The sequence below is a fragment of the Melozone crissalis genome, unplaced genomic scaffold (genome assembly GCF_028551555.1).
Source record: "Melozone crissalis strain CALT ecotype California unplaced genomic scaffold, PUWL_Pcris_2 ptg000023l_1, whole genome shotgun sequence".
NCBI classification, from domain to species: Eukaryota; Metazoa; Chordata; class Aves; order Passeriformes; family Passerellidae; genus Melozone; species Melozone crissalis.
In genome coordinates, this window is record NW_026535801.1 from 30,070,209 (window position 1) to 30,082,174 (window position 11,966).

An 11,966-nucleotide genomic window follows, 5' to 3' on the forward strand; every position below is an offset into this window, starting at 1 on the left:
GCTCTAGACATCAGGTTATCATCTTTGTCATGTTCCACTGTCATCTTCATTTGCCAAAAAGTCAGTGCAGTCCAAAACTTCCCCAGACAACTGCTCCAACACAAGCTTGCAGACAAGCCTCTTGCTGCCACTCACAGTCACCAGAGGCAAGAGCCAGCACCACTCAGTGACCAGTCATCTTCCTCACGGCATCTCTCAACTTCCAGCCAGTGAGCTTCATTTGTAACCAACCTGTAAACATGACCACACTCCTTTGGTGCCTTTTTTTTTGTGTACATGGTTAGCTGTAGCCCAACATCTGTAGAAATAACACAGCAACACAATGGTACCAACAAGTCACCTCCTTCACAAGTCTCAGGACCTAACTGCACAGTCACTTCAGTTTAAAATTAGTTTAAGGTATATTCAACAGATCTCTGTCAACAACTGAACTCTGATCCTTCAGGAAATCTCCACCCTAGCCAAATGGAGCAATTTTTTCAAATATAAAAGCAACCAGGCATTCAACCTGCAGTAGCTCACCACTTCTGCAAGGTGGGCAGTGTCAACACACATCTAACTTGTTTTGCCAGCCAAGCCCCCTTGGGCAAGAAATTCAGAGCACTTAGAACAGCATGTGGAAACCATGTGCTGCGAAGACTTAAGTGGGGATCTCATCAGCAAGGCAGTGTCAAATTGCAGCTCTGCAGGGTGGAAGTTCTCAGCCCTCTGTCCACTTCTCTATTTTTGCTTCCACCAGTACAGCTATGCCCTCCCCAGAGGGGACTGGTGTCAGGCCTCTACAGCATTACAATCACCAGCACGCAATCAAACCCACTCTTCCCTCGGGTGTGCAAGCGGCCGTGAACAAAGCAGTTTAAAGTGTTCCTACTCGTTCAAACTCTGAGACAAGGAGGTGGCAAGTACCCCATCAAGTGTCCTACTTGAAGAAGAAAGCAACATTTTTCTGGAGCCAAAGGGAGTTGTAGGAAACACCCACCGAGCAACTGACAGCTGGGCTCTCCCCATTGTTCACCTGTATCCATGAGAAGGTAATAATGTTTCTTTAGTGACGGGGAGTATTACACAATCACTGTGATTGTTTTAAATCAGTAATTAGTGTTGCCCTGTACTTGAGCCTCCCCCTAATCCAAAGATGGCATCTTAGATTTCCAGACTGACAACTCATGCTTTTCTAATTAGCTGTGGGACAGCCCCGTGCTTATCTGCCTGTACCAAGTGTCTCTGGTGGCACTTGATGCGCTCCTTCCACGTCCCATCCAGTAACTTTTAACTGTCCTCAGACACTGCCAGTGCCACCACTTCAGTCCAACCTCGCTGAGAGGCAAAGCACTGCCTAGATGGATGCAGTTTCTTTCAGGAAGGTCTTCAGAGGAGCATTTCTTTGTCTTCCCGCAGCACCAGCTGCACTAAAGCAGTGTAAAATTCTACTGCTGCAGGCAGTCCATCCTCAGAAGAGCCAGGTCTGGCTGAAGGCTTCCTAGGACTCTGCTAAACACTGGCTGGTCTTCAAACTTACCTGCAGTCTGTTCAGGGGCTCACCTTCAAAAGTACAGACAGTGACCAACCTGCAGCAGGGCACAGCTCCACTGCCATCAGGAAAACTGAAGCAGATCTCTAGAATGAAGACAGATGAAAGATTGCCAGGGCTTAAGCTAACCATGGCCTTCCAGGCCAGATGCTGGCTGTGAAAGTTGCATTACCTAGCCTGGGTGAAATGAGAGATAAGCTTCAGATAACAGAAATTCTTATGCCTCCACTAAGGGTTTACATTGCTGCCTGGGTAACTGAACACCTCACACAGAGCCACCAATTTCAGCAATGCAACAATCTTCAGAAAAATCTCCTCAGTAATGAAGCTGCAGCAAATCAAGACAAGTCACAGGTCACCTCAATGTGACTCCAATACCCTACACTAATGAAACCACTTTGCAGACTCTGGAGTAACCCTTCCAGAGTGGGGTAGAAAATGAGATGAGCTTTATCATCTATTGTTTTCCTAATACAACCCTCTCTGAAATTAGTTTGGTTTCAACTTTGTCTGAGACAAGGACAAGTCTAGAATGAGCTTTCAAGGTCTCCCTCCTTTTTAACAATTCAAGTGCCAAGACACAGCTCAAAATCCTACAATGGCAGGAGCTGCTCTCCGTGGACTCCCTCTTGCAGACATCTCAGTTCATGGTTCCAAGGAGATTTACTACAAGCAACTTCCTAGGGGCCTGTGGGACCAGTGGTGGGGGGGACTATCATCATGACACTTAATTCTGTGAATAATTCTCGAGTTTTGAGTTTATGTGTATGAAAATATCCTCCCTGTGCCTTACTCTAGAGATCTAACCTTATCTCAGAGCCTGCAGCTCTGACACTGTGGGACCCTGGCACACAAACATCCAGCACAAGGTTCCCTCCAGGGGGGTGTCTGGCAGCCCAGAAGAACGGCAGTGTCATCAGCCCCCTTTCTGCAGCACCTAGGAGAGCAGGACAGAATTTTCCAGCCACATCTTAACCCTCTCCTCCAGAACCCAGCAGCAATATGGGATCATCTGGAAAAAACAAAGGAAGGATAGGCTTTCACCTGTAGCCTTGTGGGTAAAATGCTTAGCAAGCTTTGGAAGTAGAACACTACTGAGAATTGGAGCAGTGACCCATCATCACTTGCAGTTTGCTGGCACAAGCGGCTTCACAGAACATCTGAATCTTGTAATTTCTCTTTGCATTGTGAATTATTAAGTCCCTCAGGCTAAGATTACTAGTTTAGGCAGTCCTGAAGATGGAAAGCATCTACTTTGTGTACATCACTTGAAGAAAAAATAGTATAATACCACCTTCCTATTTTACAGGCAGGTACAGGGTAGGAATTCAGTGCCTTTCCCAGAGTCACTCTAAAGTAAGTCTCCAGTGGCAGTGGTAACTGAGGGTGAGATAACACCTTGGGAAAAGAAAAAACCAACACATCACATAAGATCCACATAACTGAATTTTAAAGAGAGCAGTGGGTTTGACATGAATCTCTTACTCCAGTTGTCCAGGACCTTGCTGCTCCTATTGATATGTAACTGGCCAGTGACACAGAAGTCAGTTTTTGTGTGAAAGTCCAAGCCAGAACTACCCTGGAAGGAAGTACTTGAGAGACAAATGCCTTTAGTAAAATGACAGGTTGGAACAGTAAAGTCATACAGAAGATAAAACCTTGGGTGCAAGCCCTCAAGGGACACTGGCTGTGGGGTGCAACAGCAGCAGTTTACAAGTCAACAGTTTCAGAAAAAGGTTATTTTCTTGGTCTCATTTCAGGCTTCCCAGCTAATATCCATCTCTCTTCCTTGATTCTAAGCACAATTCTCTGCGTGGCAAAACAGGGGACTTTGCCTACCCCTGCTCTCCAGGGCTGCCATGGGAACTCCTGGCCAGAGAGAGGAGAAGCCAGCAGCAGCAGCAGGATTCCAGCTGCTGATGGACTGGGGTGTAGAAGGCAGCAGGCAGAGCCAGTTCAGCTCCAGTTGGGGAAGGAGGGCTGCCCTCCACACTCAGGCATCAGCAGATCCCACTCAGCCTGGCACTTGCAACTGCACAGAAGGGGATGCCAAAGAAATCCCTCAGCACAGACTGCAGAGGAGTGCAGAAAGCCACCATGACACTCTGAGGTGTATAAAACACTGGGTGGAGGAAACACAGGGCATGGAGGAGCAGAGGGAGGTTTTATTTGACAGTACCATGAATTGGGCTGAGACCTAGCAACAGTTAAGGGAACTTCTGGCCTATGAAACCACCTGCATGTAACAGGCAGAGACACACCTGCAATTCCTCCCTTCTGCTCAGCAGCACTTTGAAATACCTGTCAAAATCTGACTTTATTTTGATCAGCTCTCTGCCTCAGCAAATTACTGTTGGTTCAATTTGGCTTTCTGAAGTATCTTGGAATCTGAAGTATCTACACACAAGATGCAAAGAAAGGGCCACAGACTAAGCCTGAAATACTGACACACTGCATCAGGGACTGGCCTGGTTAGGCTGTTTAGTCTGTTATCCTGCTGGCAGTGGAAACAAATTAGAGATTTTTAAATCTTCCCACTCACAATAAACTAATGATGATGACGCTTCCCTAATAATGAATTTTGTGGCTCCTGCTTGGCATACTTATTTCTGGATGCAGAATGGGCATCTCCCTCCCTGCAGAGCCAAACATGCAGGGATTTGATTAAGGGGCAGGACAGGAAGCCAGATGAACTCAAACACTAACCATGAACTGAGATCAAATCTCTTGGGCAGCACCTGCAACCTCTCCAACAAAACCCATTTATTGCCCTTCCACAACTTGAACAGTTACAACTCCATGAAGTTCATTTGGGTTTTGTGGTGTGCCTTTTTTTCCAGGTGTAAGAGGGCTAATGCTCCCCAAGAGAGGAGAAAGTGAACTCTCCCATGTATGACAGAGCCAGACACCAGAGCAGAATGCCAAGGAACATGTATGTGCTCAGCTCCTCAGAATGCCACTGTGCAAAGCTCACAAACAGCTCACATCATGCTTTCACACAGCTTTGAGAACTGGTAACAGGTTGGTGCAATGGACAAGATCCAAACCACTGAATGAGCTCTAAAGAAACAGTAATGCAAGCTTCAACACTGTGCAGTGTGATGGAAATGGAACAACTGAGCAAAGCACAACTTGAAGAGGACACCATCAAACAGCGAGGTAAAGCTAAAGCTGCACATCACTGTCACATCAACATTCATCAAGGAAAAAATCAAACCCCTTTCCTCACAGTCAGACTGCTCAGAATTTACTCAAGTCACAGTCTGAAGAAATTAACAGACATGGACAGTCTATTTTACTTGCTGAGGTGACAGACCTTTCTATACTTGCCAGCATTTTCTCCTCTGCGCTGGCAATCACTGCTCCAAGGTGTGCTGGCACTGTCACAGCCCAGGAGAAGCTTCAATTACAAGTGCCGGCCAAGGAGGCACAAACAGCAGCAAGCCCCATCCAGGGACACCACCGAGATTTCCAGCCCTAGTCTAGGCAAGGCTGAGATAATGAGACACTCAGTGACACATGAGCCTGATCCAAAGTCATCTGAGGCCAGAAGGGACCTGTAATGGCAGTCCACAGGCTTCAAAGCCACATTACTCCCACAGAAATCCACGTGTATGTTGAAATTGTAAAGTACATGCAGGGAAGGTCACTACTTTATCCCTCTGAACACTTCATGTCCAGCCTCCTGAAACATTTTCTGACCTGCCCCTGACACAAAGGTTGCTGAGGGCTCCTCTGTAGAGGACATCTTTCCCCCATCCTCCTCTGTGATGTTGTAAACCACTACAGTGGCCAGACTTGCTGTCAACTCTCATCCTCTTAAAATCCAACTGCCCTGACCAAACTGCCTGATGGATAGAGAAGGATTGATTAATATGGGAGAAACTGAGAAATTTCATTTCAGTTTGACTTTTGCTGTTTAGATAGATGGTTTTCTTAATAACTAAGCTGTAGCACAGATTCAAGATCCCTACAGAACTTCAAAGATGCCTGGAGGACCAACTCATTCAGTCATAGGCACTCTCTCCAGCTGTACTTCTGGGAACATCACGTGAACTACAGCAACGTTTCCACTTCCAAAATCTGCTGCTCTATCACTTTTAACACCACTTGTTATCAGCTAAGTGAAGCAAGGCTGAAGTGTACAACACCATGGCATTTTTCCTCTTGAAACAGAAAGCTTTGAAGCTGCTTGGCAAATTCTAAGGACTTCACAGGAATTTTACAGGCATCAGTATGAAAAAAATCTATTTATGTTGGCAACAATTAAATAAAGAATTAGGCAAGTGAGACTATGAAACACAGAATCACCCCTGGTGACATGTCATTGCTCTGTCCCCCTCGTAAGTTCCAGGCGTCAGTCCCACTGACAGGGTTCAACAGGGAAAACAAGCAAAGGCTCGACTTTGCCAAGCCCAGGAATGCAGCACAAAGGCTTGCTCCACACAGCAGGCTGTGTTGCCACGACAAGGAAGACCCTGGATATGACAGCACTGCAGCTCCACTCTGCACTTGGGTGTAGTCCTTTACTCAAGAGAAAGCTGACTCCTACTGCAAGTTCTCAAACATCCCTTCTCCAGCTGCAAAACTCTTAAATCTAATTCAGAGTCCCACATGGAAACAAACACTTGCACTTCCAACACCTTCCAAGAACCATCCAAGCACTACTGATCTGAATGATGGATGTGTCTCCAGGTGTCAAGCAACAATACTTTGATTTGTGCTCAAAGGTGCCCAGGGACCATCAAGAGGAGCAGAGAACAGAGATGCAACAGCTCAAAGGACACAGAGAAATGGCTACACTGCTCAGCAGTAAACAGGACTAAAACATTCCTCTCTGATGCTGGCACAAGTGCTGGGCTGGAGACCACAACCCTGCCCTATTAACACTGGCATGGCACATGCTACTTTACTTAACCCTAGTCTCCTTTACTGAACACTGACTTATGAAGCAAGTCCACATGGGGCAGAGAGATCTATTGGTCAGAACAACCCACACACCTGGGGAGCCTCTGTACTTCTCAGACAGCCCTGAGCCTGTTATCCTACCTCAGCTTCCCACATCCTTCTCAAGCAGCTGTGCAGGGTACTGGGGAACGAGGCAATCTTTCCTTTCTTCACCAGTATCTTCAGACATACAACATTAAAAATACCTTAGGCAGAGCCCACACAGGCCTGTATCATGCACAATTACATATTATTTACTCAGACTTAGTGTCTCTCTTGAAGCATTTCTGCAGGATTTGCCTAACGACCAACCCAGCTCTTCGCACACACTCACAGTTCTGACCCAACTTCCATTAAAAACGCTGCCAGAAACGAGCGAAGCGGAGCTCGGCACGTGCACAAAGGGGCCAAGCACAAGGGCCAAACCCACCCAACCCACACGATGCTCTGGGAGCGCAGCAGCCCCAAGCGTTAGCGAAGCCCCGCGCCGCCGGCACAGCGGCCGCACCTCTCTCCGTTCCCGAGCCGTCCGTTCCAGCGGGAGCCCGGCTCTGACGCGGCCCCGGCACCGCTCGGCGGCCCCAGGGCGGGGGGCCGAGGGGCGGCCCCGCTCCAGGCCCCGGCAGCCCCGGTCCCACTGGACCGCCCTCCCCTGCCCTTCCCGAACCGCGCCGCTGCGAGAGCCGGCACCGCGCCGCTCCCGGCCGGTACCGCGGGCGGCTCGGCTCGGCCCCGCCCCGAACCGCGCTCCCCGCGGTCACCCGGCGGCGGCACCGCACACAAAGCCCCCCGGCCGCGAGTTTCCCCGCGGCGCCCCCGCGGTGCGGGCGCGGGCGGTACCTGCGGGGCGGGGGCGGGGGCCGGGCGGACGCGCTCCCTTCTCCCTCTCGCGTCTCCCTCCCTCAGTGCCGGCGGCGGCGGCGCCCGCTCCGCTCCATGGCCGCGCGCGCGCCCCGCTGACCACGGGAAGAATGGGGGATCCAGCGCGCAGGCGCCGCCCGCGCCCGCCCCGCCCCGCCCCGCGCGCCGGCGCGGCACCGCCCTGCGGCCGCTGGTACCGCGGTGAGGTCAGCGCGCGCCGTGCGCATGCGCCGGGACCGTTATCGCGCGCCCGGTCGCCATGGCGACCCCGCCCGCCGGGAGCCGGGAGCGCGGACGCGCGTGTGCCTGGGAATGCCACTCGTATTCCCGGGAATGCCACTCGCGTTCCTGGGCATGCCACGGTATCGTTCCCGCCGACCGGCCTCCAACCACTGCCGCGCCCCCGGCTGCTGCTCCGACCGGGGACAGGCCGGAATGCTTTGAGAGGAGCCTCGCAGGCTGCGCGCGGAGCGTGAGGGCTCAGCGCCGCCGCGGGCCCTGGGCGCGCTGCCCGCCTTCGGGAGGAGCCGCAGAAACACCGGGTGCGGCAGCCCGGACGGACCGACCGCAGCAGGACACCCGGGCCGACATCCCTGCTCCCGCAGGGCCGTCCCACAGCACAGGCCACGGCATTGTGCCGGGGCAGCGCTGGAGTGAGGGAAACTCCGCACTGTGTCTGGACGAGCTGTTCCAGTGCGCAGTCACTGCACGCCGGAGAAGTTCTTCCTCATGTTCAGGCAGAAATTCCTGTACATCAGTTTCTGCCTGTTACCTCTTCTGTTGCCGGGCACCACCGAGCAGAACCTGGATCCATCCTCTTGACATCCCCCTTTAGATATTTATACACATGGATGAGGTCCCCTCTGTCATCTCAAGGCTGAACAGCCCCAATCCTCTCAGCCTTCTCTGATACCAGAGATGCTCTAGTCTCTTAATGATCTTTGTTGTCCTCCCACTAGACCCACTCCATGTCTGGTTTTTGCAGCCTTAGTTTAAAAGCTGCATTTAAAAGCAACAGCATCTTTCTCCTTCATGGAAAAAATTGCAGTACACCCACTCTATAACTGAGGTGAGAATGGGAAATAAATGTCCTGTGCAGAAGCTCTTTACCAACGTGTATTTGGCCATCTTGTTCCCTGGGCTCATGACTGCTGTTCTCCTGTTGGTTATGGGGAATGAACCTCCACATCTCCTCAAACCACCACTGTCCTCGTCCTCAGTGCTGCAGAAAGCAGCTGACCTCCATAACACTGCAGCTCCCAATGAGCACCGAGACTGAGCCATCAAAACGTGGGAGAGCAGCACATGGAACAAAGGATCGATTTTCATTCATAACTTTGTGAAATAATAACGCCCTTCTCCTCGGCTCACAGCTCTGCCACAGCAGGGACTTTTGGTAAGCTCCCTCCAAATAATCCAAGATTTTCCAGCTTGTTCTTTTTTGCCGTCGGGTTGCAGAGCAATACCTACCTGCTGCTTTGGGTGAAGCCATCGGCACAGGCCGAGCATGGTCTGGAACAGGCTGCACAGATGTCAAGGGAAAGCTGGGGATATTAGTCCTTAAAAGGATGCCAGGTCTGAGTGAACTGAAAGCAGGTGATTACAAACCAGCTTTAGAAATTACCATGGTTCTCACCCCCGGGCAGTAGCTAATCTCCTGAGAGCCCTAACTGGCTAAGCACTACCCACAGCATAGCCTGTGTGCCGGGTGTTTCCTCTCCCTGGCTGGGCAGCTCTGCAAACAGGACTCCTCCAGAGTTTTGCCCTTCTCCTGTTTTGCAGTTCCCAACAGCAGCTGAGGCCAGAGATCATGGATCCATTAACAAAGGACCAATAATTCCACTTCATCTGGATCTGCTAGAACTACAGGCAAAGTTCTCTCAGAGTCTAAATAGTTCCTGCTCTGTTCCTAAAATACCTTCACAAAACACCTTGCTCATTTTGAGTGAGAAAATGAGATAAAAACAGAATTGTAGTAAGTTAGGTGAATTATGATAAGCAATATTTTGTTTAGTTTTAGTAAGAAATCAATAACTTTGTATCACACATTTATTATTGCATGTCACACATTTGCTGTGAATTTATTCTCTTCAGTATTACAATGAAGAGGCATTTACTTTGGAAATCCCCCAAAACTGCCTTCTGATATAATTGTATGTTTGCTCTTTTTTCACAGATTGTTTCTTCTGGTGATTCTACATTCACTGCTTGGCAGGCTAAAGCTTTGTAAAGAAATGCTGAGAAATGCAACTGACATAGGTTAAAGTATTTTTTTTCTCCACTCCTAGGTAAAACTTGCACAGAAAATATTATTTTTATTCTCTCTTTTGTTGCAAGACTTCAGGGGACAACAACTGCATAAAACCTAGAAGCTTTCTTGTGCAACTGACAGATTGTGGACATGGTCTTTATGCATTTTCTTCACATTTTTACTTTAAAGCAGGTAAAGTCTGCACAGAAATAAATTTGTCACATAATCAGCTCTAATATTTGGATTTTTTTCCCTGTTGCTACATGACTGTTTCCTTGCTCCCTGCAGAGACTTTCAGAGCAGTTTATGCCTATATTCACGACATTGTTCCATGAGCAGCAGCACTAATGATGCCTGGTTCCTCATAGGTCTGTGTTCTTTGTCCCTCTAATCCACCCTGCTCTCTCAGCAGCCCTACCTTCCTTTGTGTCCTGTGCCACTCCCCTGCAAGGGGACACTGTGGCACGGTGGGGTTAGTCCAGGGCTGTATCCCCGTGCAGATGGGAGGGCAGCCCTCCATCACAAGGGATCAACCACGCCCGAGCTCCCTCCTGCCTTCCCCTGAGACTGGCAATGATTATTTCTCTCTTCTATTCTCATGAAACTTGAGATTGTTTCCTCCCCCCCAAACACTGAGAAGGGAAAAGGAGGGGGTTAGCCTGACAGCTGAATAGAAGCGGACAGACAGACTGGTCACATAAGCCTTGTTTTCATTAGGAAAAGAAGTCGAAAATACATTGTAACCTGCAGGTTTTCTTCCAACTTTTTAAAAGCAGGAGGTGGAAGCATTCTTCTGATTCTTGGCCTTTAGGTTTCTTAACATTATTCTGAGCATTCTTTAATTCTGCTCTCGATTCCATGGCACAATGCATCAGCTTTCCCAGGGCCATCACTCTGCATTAGTTCTGGCACACCTGTGACAAGCTGCACATCCATTGCCTGCGACAGTTCCCAATGGAAACACCATGAAGGCATTGCAGGATACCCCAAGGGCAACTAGATCCAAGCTCCTGCATGGAATCCAGTCTGCAGGGACACCTCAGCTTCTCCAAAGTTATGGTTAGGTAACAACTGTGCTATTGCTAAGGAGCCCTTGGGGATTCATCCTGGGCTGCAGAGAGGACTCTCCAAATGAAGGAAATGGAAGTCACCACTGGAGGAGCTGCTGCCATCACATGAGAGTGCTTGACCAGGCCTTCACTACCAGTGGCTCAGCAGCAGGCATTTGGCAGTTCCCCTATCTATAACATACCTAAAAAAGGTACTTTTTACTATGCTCTCATTTCTCAAAGATCTCCATTTACCTACCTGTCTCCAAAACAAAGAGGCCAGTGCAGCAGAAAAGTCTCCTGAGAAGATACTGCTCCCAGTGAAGCTGCAGGCAGCTCTCTAATCAGACCACTGCAAAGTACACTGTTCCCTGCTTGCTGGGAAAGGTCTGGTTGGACACAAGGAGCTGTGTGCTTATACACATGCAAAACAAAGCACAGCCCATGTGCAGGGTGAAGAAAGAGATGAACTTATGGACATCTGCAGCAAGGGCACAAAACGCTTTCAGTAAGGGCAAAACAAAGTCAGAAATTATTTATTTCTAAAATAAAGAAATGTAAGGATATTCTAGCTTTCAATTACAAACACTGCTCTTTCAAATAAAAACACATCGTCAGAACTAGTGGGAAGCAGATGGATGGACTATTTCAGCAGAAACACTGACTATACCTGAATGACCTGCTCTTCCCTTTTCCTTCAGGGCCTTTTTGCACATCTGCTCAGGAACCTGAGAGCCTGGTGCTTCAGGGAGAAATGTTTTTATTTATGAATGACAGTATGATGATGTAGCTGCCCATAACAGCAGAGGACAACAGTGTGAAAGCCTGGCTGTCCTTGGGTTGCTTTCCTAGAGCTGAGCACAGTGCTATGCAGACTCAGCCACATTTCCTTTATGTGCTGTCCCAACTTGACTGCTTGTATGGCTAAGGGGCAGAACAGCTTCATTTGACTCATGTAGCAATGGACCTCTCCCTTTGCCATCTCCTGGCACTTACATCTCCTGCACAGCCTTGGGCCATGCTGAGGAGAAGGCTGGACTGCTGTTGGCACAAATACCATGGGCCAACATGAGGTGATGTCCAAGTACCCAACTTCTGAGTGCTGCTGATTCTACTCTGGCACAGATCCCCAGTGTGACTCACCTCTTCTACCCCTCACCTACCTGGGAAACAGGGAATAAACTCCTCATCCATGCTGCATGAGAACAACACTTGAGACAGGGAAAGCACAAGTACTTCAGATCAACGTGAAATTTAACAATTCCTCGTTCTTCCCTTTGCACATGGCAGTTGTCACAGCCCCAGATTTGAGCATTTCCAGCTCACA

General features: G+C 49.2%; 1 protein-coding gene across 1 annotated transcript in view; it reads right to left on the minus strand.

Moving 5' to 3' along the window:
• CLASP1 (cytoplasmic linker associated protein 1) overlaps window positions 1-7,430 on the minus strand; it is a 168,384-nt gene extending 160,954 nt beyond the window's left edge. Inside the window, exon 1 of the mRNA XM_054278250.1 lies at window positions 7,319-7,430. The gene's annotated coding sequence lies outside the window, so the exon portion shown is untranslated. The remainder of the gene's footprint in view (window positions 1-7,318) is intronic.
• Window positions 7,431-11,966: the final 4,536 nt, after the last annotated feature.